The following is a 12,075-nucleotide window of genomic DNA, read 5'->3' on the forward strand; positions in this document are numbered from 1 at the left end:
TTAGTTTTATCAATGAAGATACATTATGCATAATACCCATACGTGATAAAATAAGAGATATATATAATGGTCACATGACAATATAATAAAACCTTTTCAAGTGACATTATATCTATATTAAAAGATATATTAGGAATGATGTTTGGTATAATTGTCAGGTCTTTTGCCTAAGTCAAAAAATAATAATAATAATACTTCTAATTATTATTTTTTGATGTGTAAATTGCCGCTGAAACTTGTGAGGAACTTTTCACGCCAGACTCCCCTCATATTGGTCTTCAATTGAATTGCTTTGAAGCATTCACCAATAGAGAAAGCTGAATATACGTCTAGAGTTGATTCAAAGTGCAACTTCTAAAACTGGAGACATTGGCAAATTTCATCCTGATGGCTACCTTGAGATTATTGACTGGAAAAGGGACATAGTTAAACTACAGCATGGAGAATACGTATCCTTGGGCAAAGTGGAGGCAATTCTGTCCACAAGTAATTATATGGACAATATCATGGTTCATGCTGATCCATTCCACAGTTATTGTGTGGTTTTGATCACTCCATCTTCCCAAGCTCTAAAAAAGAGGAGTCACACCTTCAAAGAACAATAAATCCACGGCTACAAAGAACACAACAACTCACAAAGAAGCCTCACACATTAGAGAGGACAAATGGCACTAAAACAAAGTCCTCTCCAATCAATAAAATGATAAGGGAGACACATCAGATTTAAATGGGCAAGCAAAACGTGAGGATCAACTCGCTATTTAAAAGAAGTGAATGCAGCAATTAACGTCAGCGGCATGTATATGAAGCAGCTCACGTAGTAGCAGGGAAGGGTAGAAGTGTTTGAAAAGAACCAACATAGGCACATGAGAAAAGCCAGCGAGTGTTTATCCCACATTGTTCGTGGGTAAGAGTTTTAAAGTCTTTAAATAATATCTTGTGTGCTATGTATAATGAATTGAGAAAGAGGCTTTTGGAAGCCATGATGCACGCGGGTCCCAAATAGCTATGTGGTGATGTTAGTAGGGTCCAAAGCATAATTTTGAACGGGCACACAAATAAAATCCAATTATGTCAGCAGAATGAAGGTGACCGAAAAAGTCAAAAATCTGGTGCCTTGCTACTTCGCTAGCTGGAAAATTTCAAAAAATTTGGCTAGTGAGGTAGCGAGTTGTCAAAAAATATCCAAAATTTGACGAAAGTCGAATAAGCCCATGGGACCCGCATAGTGTTGTAAGCGAATGATTGAAGGACAAGTGGCAGCCAAGCAGTGACTAAAATGTTGATGTGGAACTTGGTGCATGAGATTGTGACACTTGGCGAATCAAGCGGCCCTCGCTATCTCGCCAAGCGGAAGATGCATGGGAGTTAACATGGTGAGATAGCAACGCTGACGTGGCGGGTTGAAATGGATTGGTGATGTGGTGCCCAACTGTATAGTCTTCAACCAATCAAAAGATGACACGTGTCAAGCTCGGTCAAACCTAGTTTGACCCGAGTAGAAAATGAGAGGAATTTGAGAAATTTTAAATTTTAATTTTTCCCTCATTTGAAGTCTAAACTCACGTGCATCTCTTTTAAATAAAATTTGAAACTTTAGTATAGTTCAAACTTTTTTAAAAGTTCAAATTTTTACAAAATGCCATGGAAGCCATGAACAGAGGCCTGATTTTCAAACGGCCATATCTGGGGCAATTTTTAACCAAATTGTGCACTCCAATATATCGTTGGAACTGGGAGAATCTAAACTTTCCAAATCTGGAGTTTTTTTTGCACAAGTGCTTCCTGGTTCAAGTTATAGGACAATTTGTGAAATTAGAGGCATTTGTGACAGAATAGGCTGAGTTCTTCAGTGATGATTAAGATTGGTTAGAGGACAGTTTTAAATGCAATTTGAAAGTGAAGAAAATCAACTTGAGGTTGTTTTCTTGTCTTCTCAAGGCATTTTCAACTAATTTGTTACTTTTACCTTGAATTCACTTTTACATCAGGATCAGTTACATGCTTTTCATCATCAAATTTTTGAGACATTTCTGCCTGGTAGAGGCCAAATGATGAGGATTATATATGATATGCAGTTGTAGAGAGAAAGGGGAGAGAGGTTTTTTCATCTTCTTGAAGTGGAATTCTGAAGGGACACTTGTCGACCTCAAATTCAATCCGAGAATTTCCCTCTTCATATTTATTCTTTCTTCTCCTCTGAAAAAAGGTTGTTGGTTGGTTTTCTATTTCCAGTTCTTGAAGCTCTGCTCAGGCTGTGAAAGCCACACACTCAGCATTTTTCTCTTGTATTAAGCAGCATCCATGTTTTATGCATATAGTTCTATTCTGGTTAGGTGATTTCATGAGTCATTTCTATATATCTTTCATGTATTTGGTTTCAAGGAAAGCAAATAAAGAGCAGCAAAGGTTTTAAGTTTAGTTTGAATCTTGTCTCCTGATTATGGATCTGTTATTTCTTCTAATTTGTGATCAAAGAGCATGAATTAGGTTGCATTTCATTTTGGAATGTATGTGGTTAAAATGTCTTGTAGATGGAACAAAGAACCATGTAATTGCTTGGTATTTATCACAGGGTTTGCAGATTTCATGATAGGATGTTCTGAGTATGAGATTCATTCTGTAGTAGATGTCAGTTCACAAAGTGAAGGATAGATCAGGGATCTTGATGTAGAGATATATCTGAGATTTCCAGAATATGTACGGTTGTAATTCATGTTAATTTCCCAATAGATAAGGCACTGGTCAGAGAAAGGATCATTAAGTTTTGTTGCTCATACCTGGGTCTTGCTATTATCAACATATTAAATCAATTTTCCCTTTTATGTTGAAAGCTATTCAATGTTAACCCGCAATTAGCTTGCTAGTTTCATGAAGTATGTTCTTAGCTATTTCATGCTTGTGATTCCTGGGTAAGTATAGAAGATTTAGGGGTTTTGATCTGCTTTACATTAGATTTAGTGTATGCTTTGATAATTGGTACCATATAAAGAATCTATAGGTCTACCCGCCTAGGTTTTGTAGAGCCTGAAGTGCAGAAGAAGTATAGCCTTATAGTTGGCCCAGGTTCTTGGTGAAGTGTGTCCATTATTGGAGATAGCTGCCCATAGACACATTCTTGCCTTGCATACTTGGTTGTTTAAACACTGTTAAATCAGGAGCCAACACTTTGAAAGCTTATGTCTAGTAGACATAGGGGTTCCAACTGGTCTTGAATCTTCCATTCTAAATTTCTTTAGTATCTCCTTGATATACTTAGATTTAGTGATGTAGATACCATTTTTTCTTTGCTATATCTGCAACCCAACAAAGAATTTTATCTCGCCAAACATGGACATCTCAAATTCTTTATTCATTTTTTTTGAGAAAGCTTTGCACAAGTCATCATTTCCTATGAATAAAGTATCATCAACAAATATTTCTGCCAACACAATCTTCTTGTTTGGTCCTTCTTTGATGTACATACTACTGCTATCATTTTCTCTTTGAAAGCTAATTTGTACCAAGTAATTATGAAGTCTTTCATACCAAGCTCTCGGAGCTTGCTTGAGACCATATAATGCATTGTGTAACTTGCAAACCATGTCTCTTTTGCAAGGATCTACAAAACCTTCCAATTTTTCAATGTAGACTTCCTCATTAAGAATTCCATTCAAGAATGCAAATTTAACATCCATTTGGTATACTTTAAATCCTCTGTATGTTGCATATGCTAGTAAAGTTCTAACACCTTCTAATCTTGCAACAAGAGCAAAAGTCTCACCATAATCAATACCTCCTTCTTGAGAATAGCCTTTGCACACCAAGCTTTCTTTGTTTCTGGAAACTTTTCCATCTTCATTCAGCTTGTTTCTAAACACTCATTTTGTGCCAATTACATTTTTATCCTTAGGTCTAGGAACAAGAGTCCAATTTTTATTATTTTCTATTTGTTCTATCTCTTCATTCATTGCTTCAACCCAACTTTCATTATCCAGAGAATCTTTAACATTTCTAGGTTCAAATTCAATAAGTAAACATGTACCTTTTAATTTGCTTCTTGTCATTGTTCCATCAAATTTGTCTCTAATAATCTAATTAGGTGCATGATGCCTTCTGACATATCTTGCTAATACAGGTTCTTTGGGTTTTGAATGAGTTCCACTAATTTCATCATGAACTTCAATATCAAGCTTGGGTCCCACTATCTATGACTCAGGTTCATCAGACTCAATTTGAACTAGCTCGATAGCCTCTAACTGTGACTTGGGTCCTTCAAAATGTGACTCAGGTTACATTGTTTGCAACTCGGTAACTGTTGGAGATTTTGGGGACTCGGGAGATGAAGCCTCTTTTCTTTCAGATAGGTTTGGCTGGGTATCAGGTTCATAGTAAATAAATCTTTTGTAATCCTCTAGCTCCTTGTTGCTTTCTTCTTCACTCTTTTTTCTGTAAACTCATCAATTCTAACATGTGCACTTTCTATTATTTTATGAGTAGAAAAATTCAAATATTTGTATGCTTTACTTCTATAGGAGTATCCTAGAAATATGCCTTCATCACCTTTTACATCAAATTTTCCTTTTCTAGATTCTTTCAAGATATAACATTTGCTACCAAATACTTTCAAGTAACTTACATTAGGTTTGTAGCCATACCATAGTTGATAAGGATTTTTGTTTGAATCTTTCTTCAATTATACTTTGTTCAAGGTATGAACTGTAGTGCTGATGGCTTCCTTCTAGTATTTGATAGCAACATTCTTTTCAATCATTAGGGTTCTTGCACAATCCATGATAGATCTGTTTCTTCTTTCAACTATACCATTTTTCTATGGTGTACTAGGGGCTAATACTTGTCTTTTAATTTTTCTTTCCATGTGAAAATTATTGAATTCTTTGGAGATGAATTCACCACCTTTGTCTGATCTTAAACATTTCAATCTCTTTCCAATTTATTTTTCTACTCTTGCTAGATACCATTTGAACATATGAAAGGCTTTTGATTTTTCTTTTAGATACATTACACTCATCATTCTAGAATAGTCATCAACAAAAAGAATGAAAAACTTTCTCCACTGTAACTCTCTATTCCAGTAGGTCCACATAAGTCTATATGAACAATTTTTAAGACTTCTTCTGACTGATAGTTTTTGCTTTTGAAACTAGTCTTTCTCATCTTACCAATTTGGCAATTATTGCATAAACCCATATAAGGTTTCTTTAAAGTAGGAATACTTGTTACTCTTCTATGTTTTCTTATCTTAACTTAATTATCAAACTTTACATGACATAGTCTTTTGTGCCATAACCAACTTTCTTATACTTGAGCAATAAAACATGAACATTCACTAAGATCAAGATAAAATAGATTACCTTTTGATAAGTAGGAGATGATTTCCACAGCTAGTCAAATTGTGATGTGAATATCAGGATTTAACTGTGTGATTTTGAGTCAAACTCGATGACCCATGTTTCATGAGTAGTGATTCAACATGAATCCATCTCTCATGAGAATAAATGGAACACTTAGCACTCATTGGATCTAGCATTCATGTTGAATCACTACTCATGAAACATGGGTCATCGAGTTTGACTCAAAATCACACAGTTAAATCCTGATATTCACATCACAAGATTACCTTTTGTTTACTTGCCAAATCCAACCATATTTCCTTTTCCATCCAGTAGTTTGGCCTGTCCATTCATGAATTCTACCTTAAATCCAATATTATTCAACTGTGCCACACTTAGTAGATTATGCTTTAGACCTTCAACCCAATAAGCATTGTCACATATAAGTTCTTTAGTCAATGAAATACAACCTTTTCCTTTTATGTTACAAGGTTCATTATTTCCAAATCTTACACTACCTCCATTATAATATTCCATGGGCTCAAATTTTGTTTTATCTCCAATCATATGATGTGAATGACCACTATCAATAATCCATATATCATTTTTTCTAACACGAGAAATAAGTGCCATCTTATCTCCTTCATCATCAGATTCATCTTATACAACAATATATACCATTTCATCTTCATTGTTATCAAAATCTTTAGCTATAAAGCAAGATTTCTTACCTTTTTCCTTGTATTTCTTGTAGTTCTTGGAATCCTTCTAGCCTTTGTGCTTATTGCTTTTCTTTTCATCTTCCATTTCTTTGTTTGGACACCTTGCAACAATGTGACCAACATCTTCACAAGAAAAGCAAATCAAAGGAAAATTACCTTTGTATTTTCCCTTGTCTTTGGAATACTTTCTTGGAAGTAGGGCTTTAACAACTTCAAGGTCATTGTCTGAATTTTCTTCTATTTCTTCTTCTTCACTTCTTGATTGACCAGTCTTTGATTTCTTGCCCTTTTCTTTGAGTGAGAGTTTAGCTTTAAAAGCAGACTCAATAACCATTGACCTAGGAGCATAATTATCAAAGTTATCTAACTCAAAAGCTATCAATCTTCCAACTAGAGCATCCAAAGATATTTTATTATTTGGATCACATCTCATCTCTTGAATAGTAGATACTCTAATTGCTTAAATGGGAAGAAGAGTTCTAAGTACCTTGCTTACAATTGTTTTCTCTTCAATGTCTCATCCAAATGCTTTGATTTCATTTACACTTGCTTTGATTCTTTCCACATATTTTGCAATGTTCTCATCTTCTCTAATTTTCATTTGATCAAAATGACCTCTAAGACTTTCAGCCTTAGCTCTTCTTACATTGTCATCTCCTCCATATATTTCTTTTAGCTTGGTCCACATCTCATGAGTTGTTTTGTAGTCTTTAACTTTATCAAATTCAACATAACTAAGAGCAAATGCATTATCAATAATCATGATGTTATGATTCTTCTTTTCAAAAATATCTTCAACAAATAATGTTCCAATGGGAGTCTTGTATTTAGTATCAAGATATTTGCACCCTGAATCACTAATAGTAGCCAAATGTAACCTCATAAGTCTTTGCCATATTGCAAAATTGTCTCTGTTCAACTTGAGAATCTCTCTTCTATAAGACATCTTGATCTTTAGCTTAGGTCTTTGAAACCTTCTCTACAAGCACCAAAAGTTCCAATATCAATTGTTGGAAATATAAGAGGAATAACTGAGAGGGGAGGGGTTAATCAATTATTACTAAAATAAATCCAAGATCCCTTAGATGTTAGCACAAAATAAATTTTGAAAATTGAATATTGTTGATGCTCGGTAAACTCACATAAAATGTTGTAACTCGATAAGTATTGATTATGCAAAAATTTAAATGTCAAGTCAGATCATATGCAACTTAGAATAACTAATATTCATCAGAGCCTTCCTGCTGCTACTTCATTGAAGATTTTTGAAGCCATGATTTGAAGTCACAAACCCTAGTTTGTTTGTGCATTTTTTCTTCAAATCAAAGAAAAAACATTGTTTCAGAGCACTTTCAGCCCAAACGGACACCGCCATTGGATCCGAAAGGCCGTTTGTAGTTAGGATTCATATAAAGCTTTTTGACTTTGGAGACAGAGCTCCGGGAGGCAAATTTTTTTTAGTCCAAGGAGGTATCGTATGGTCGTACAGATGCGTGGCAGTCAAAAAAATTTTAAAAATAATTAATTTGGGGTGCGCAGCTACAACACCACCCTGCAGCCACCTACGCGCCACCTAGGCACAACCACCGCCTGCAGCTCAGCCGCAACGCGACCGCCGCTCTGCGGCCTCTGCCGCCCAGCCAGCGGGCCACCTCCTCCTAGTGGCGCCACTAGAAGTCTCCACCTCCGCTCCTGTCATTCGTCGATCTCCCCACCGCCACTGGCTTTTGCCGCTTTGCCTCCGCCCAGTACATTCAGCATCCTGTCAACACAGTTTTGCCACATTAGCAGCCGCAAGTGTGACACGTGGCATGTGTGCCATGTAGCCCATTGCCACGTAGCCCTGCCACGTCAGCACCTTTGCCATGTGGCTTTCTTTTTTTTTGGTGACAGCCTCCAAGCTGTCAATTTTACTATCATGACTTGCTAATGTCAGCATGATGTCATCAGTATCTTAGACCTTCCATGCACCTCTCCTAATTTTGTTTTGGAGCTACTTGTGGTTTTTTGGCCATAACTTGAGCATATAGAGGTATTTTTCCGATTCGAAAGAAGCACCAAAAAGCTAGTTCCAAGACAGAGACTCGAGTGTAGGTACTTTTAGGTTTTGATGCTTTTTCATTGCTTTTTTTAGTTGAAGTCTAAAGTCCTTTTTTTGACTCCGGCATGCATATCTTTTGCGTCCCATGCCCGTATTTTGAAAACTTTATATTTATGGAAAGATGGTTCTGTCACCTTTTCATAAATGTGGTCCTTTTTCTTAGTTTTTGGCCCATTCTCTTTCTATTATAGTTTTGGTATTTTTTCTATATGGTGGATATCTTGAGTGTTTTAGGCCCGAGAATTGTTTTCTTGGCATGGATTCTCTTGTTTTTAGCTGTACTTTGTTTTGTTGCAGCTTTTTTTTCAATTTTGATCATTGTAGCTATCATTTTGAAGCACTTTTTTGTATCACACTGAGATAAAGTGTCACTTTTGCATTCTGAGGATCATGAACATTATTTTGAGTCAGTTGTACATGCACTATTTTCATAAAGCACCATGGGGGGGATAGTTGTTTTCTATTTTAGGCCTTCTCCCTTTGTCAAGTGAGTGTCCCTTCCATGACATTAGCCCCATGCAGAGTCAGTTTGACCGTGTCTTTATAGGTGTCTGTATCTCTTTCCCTCTCTCGTCGTTCTTGGTTTGTTTGCAAGAGACTTTGGCCCACCTTCTCAGTTGCCTATCATCACGCCCCGTCTGCATTAAGGGGGGGTTATGCTATTATTCTAATGCATCCATAGTTTGATGGTTCATTAGTGTGAACTATGTATTCAGTGGTTGATCCTATGTACAAGGCAATTGTAGTGGCTGGCTACCTATGCATTTCGATGAGATGGATCATCTACCATATAGACATGCTCGATTTATGCCTTCTTCTTCCATGGAGGTTCTTTAGATCAGCAGTTTGATAAATTTTGTGACTTCTTCATGCTTTAGTGATGCTTCTACATGATCACTCCCTGTTCCTATTTTAGGGGACATTTCCCTAGTTGGAGGCTTCTTCAGTTCTTCACTAGGTTACCTCTTTTTGGGGGAGGGTTTTTCCCACATGGTTTTCTCTCTTTCCCCATTTATAGAGGTTGCATTTTCTTGCATTGTACTTGGGTACCTAACATGGCCTTGTTGCCGGGACCCATTCTGCATTTCATCGTAGTTTTGTGAGCTTAAGGCATTTCCCTAAGTTGCACTTAAGGGGGGGGGTGTTAGAGTAAATAATTAATTATTAATTATTTATTCTATTACTTAAGCTTACTTAGGTAAATGCATTTATTTAATATTTTGTATTTAATGCATGTAGTGGTTAGCTATTGACAACACGGGAGTTTGTTCCCTTCTAGCATGTTCCATCTTTTGTGGATGTGTGCTGAGTTGTCATCCTTATCTTCTACCACCTTCCAGCTTGTTCTACAAGCTTCCTTGAGGTCTTTATAAGCGACCTCTCCCTCATTGTATTTTCACAATATCACATCACTTCTCATTGTAAATACATATTCTTTTTGTGTTTCAATATCTTGTGGTCTCTCATGTCCATTTAGGGTTTTTCCCTTGCTCCACTCTCTTCCTTCCTTGGCTTCTCTTTGATAGGTTTTCGCATGCAGGTGATCTTGGGCATCTTCGGAGTTGGCTTTCATCAACTCCAACAGAGATGACCTGATTTGAATGCGACTAAATTGTTGGTTACAGATCTCTATTCTGGCTTGTACTTGATCCTTCCTAATCAAATATAGCTTTTTTGATTTACACGAATATTCTACTTATCCTTCAAATTTGCTTCCTCTCTTCATCATTAAATCTTCAACACATTCATAACATCTTCACACACTATTTGAATCCATGACTTGACCTTATACTTATATCTTTCATATTGTCAAGTTAGCTCATATGCAACTTAGAATAACTAATATTCATCATCATAGTTGACTAGAACCAATGCATAAATCGATTAAGCTTAATATGCCAAAAAAATAAAATCCTTCATTAGCCGACCCAACTCGATAGACACTAATTTAGAAATGATTTCCTATGTTAACCAAGAGAAGCTCGGTTAACACTACAAACTTGCAAAGATCCTTTGGCCGAATGAGCTTAGTTAACACTGGTTCCATCCAATTTTTTTTCATTAACCGAGTGAGCTTGGTTAACACTCATCTTCTGTAGACTTTCCTCGAATGCTTGAGTGAACTCAATAGACACTGTCTTCTAAACTAGGCAAACACAGGAACACTTGGTAGACACAAAAACTATCTTCACTACTCGAGTGAGCTTGACATACACTGATTGATAATGATATGGCATTTGTGTAACATCAAAGACAATACACAATTAATCAATTATATCCAATAGCCTCATCATCATTTTTGGGGATATTAAGCATAAAAAATTTTAATCACATATGATGTCATCTCTTGATATTTTTGTCAAGTCAATCTTTATATAATTAGAAACAAATATATTCTGTTGATTCCTAACAACATCATTCCTCTTAGAGTCATTGGTTTATAACTCTTCTCCAACATTGTTATGTAGGTGGAAAATCTTATTGCTGTATTGTAGAAAATATTTAAGCCGATAGGCTTATTGTGGGAGCTTTGCTCCTAGAAATTGTTATTTTGATGGAATTGTTGTAAGACTCATCAGTTTTTAGATTTTTTGATTGATTTTTAGATCATATAAAAAATCTAGTTTTATAAATTTATAATTAAAAGTCAAATTTCTCACATTCAATCTACTTTCTCATAAATTGCAACCCTAATCCATTGTTGGAAATTTCTAATTAATAATAGATTTCATAAAATAAAATAAAATCAAACTTTACTTTAGCCTTGGAAACCATAAGCTGAAAATAACTTAAACATAGTCCTTTCCCTACGAACATGTTGTACCTGAGTGAAAATGAATGTGACATTTCACTTAGGTTACAATTTCTTATAGGCTTTGTATTTTATTTATAGGTTTCTTTGGTTGCAACTTCATTCAATATTTCAAGAATTGGAAAAAAACTCATGGGGAAAAAGTATTCGACATAATTCTCAAGAAATAATGAGGAACAATACACCATAAACATTAGAATTAATTTGGTCTTTTTTTAATATATATATTTTCAACATTAATAAGAATATTTATTATTATATCATATTTTATATATCTTTTAAATAGTTTTTTATAGTTTTTATTTATAATATATAGTTATTGTATCATATTTTATATATCTTTTAAATAATTTTTTATAGTTTTTATTTATAAATTTCATATTTTATTATTTATACTATTGATATTGTTTAGTTTATAGTTAAAGTAGAATATATATAATTTTTTATTTCATTTTATTGATTTGATTAATAATTTTTTACTTTGTAAATTAAGTGTTTTACTAAAATTTTGTCATTACTCTTTGATTTTAAGATTTTCATGGTCTTATTCAAAGATTTAAAATTCATAGTTTTAGAAATTGCTAAAAAATAAAATCCTACTTTCCTTATTGTCTACTAAATTCATAATTTTAGGAATTGCTAAAAAATAAAATCTTACTAGCATGTTAATGGGCTTAGTAGGGCTAATCCTAATCTTAAAAAGGATAAGGTATGTTGGACACCACTAGAGGAAGGATGGGTTAAAATAAATTTTGAAGGGGCTGCTAGGGGAAATTTGGGGGTCTATGGGTGTGGTTGTGTAGTGAGAGATCATAAGGGCAACACTCTTACTTTTATGGCCAAACGACTGAGCAATAACACAAATAATATGGCAGAATGTGTTGCGGCAAAAGAGGTTCTAGTATTATGAGCTAAATTGGGTATCTGAAGAGTCCATCTTGAAGGGGACTCAGAGATAATCATGAATGGAATAAAGAAAGGGAAGTTGGAAACGTGGCAACTCGACAAATACATTCAATAGATTAGAGACATGTTAATGGAATTTGAAGATTTTAAGGTTTCCCATATTTACTAAGAAGCAAATAGGGTGGCAGACAAGCTGGCCAA

Source organism: Cupressus sempervirens, chromosome 1, assembly GCF_028749045.1.
Source record: "Cupressus sempervirens isolate cs-2001-9-10 chromosome 1, ASM2874904v1, whole genome shotgun sequence".
In the NCBI taxonomy this organism is placed as follows: domain Eukaryota; kingdom Viridiplantae; phylum Streptophyta; class Pinopsida; order Cupressales; family Cupressaceae; genus Cupressus; species Cupressus sempervirens.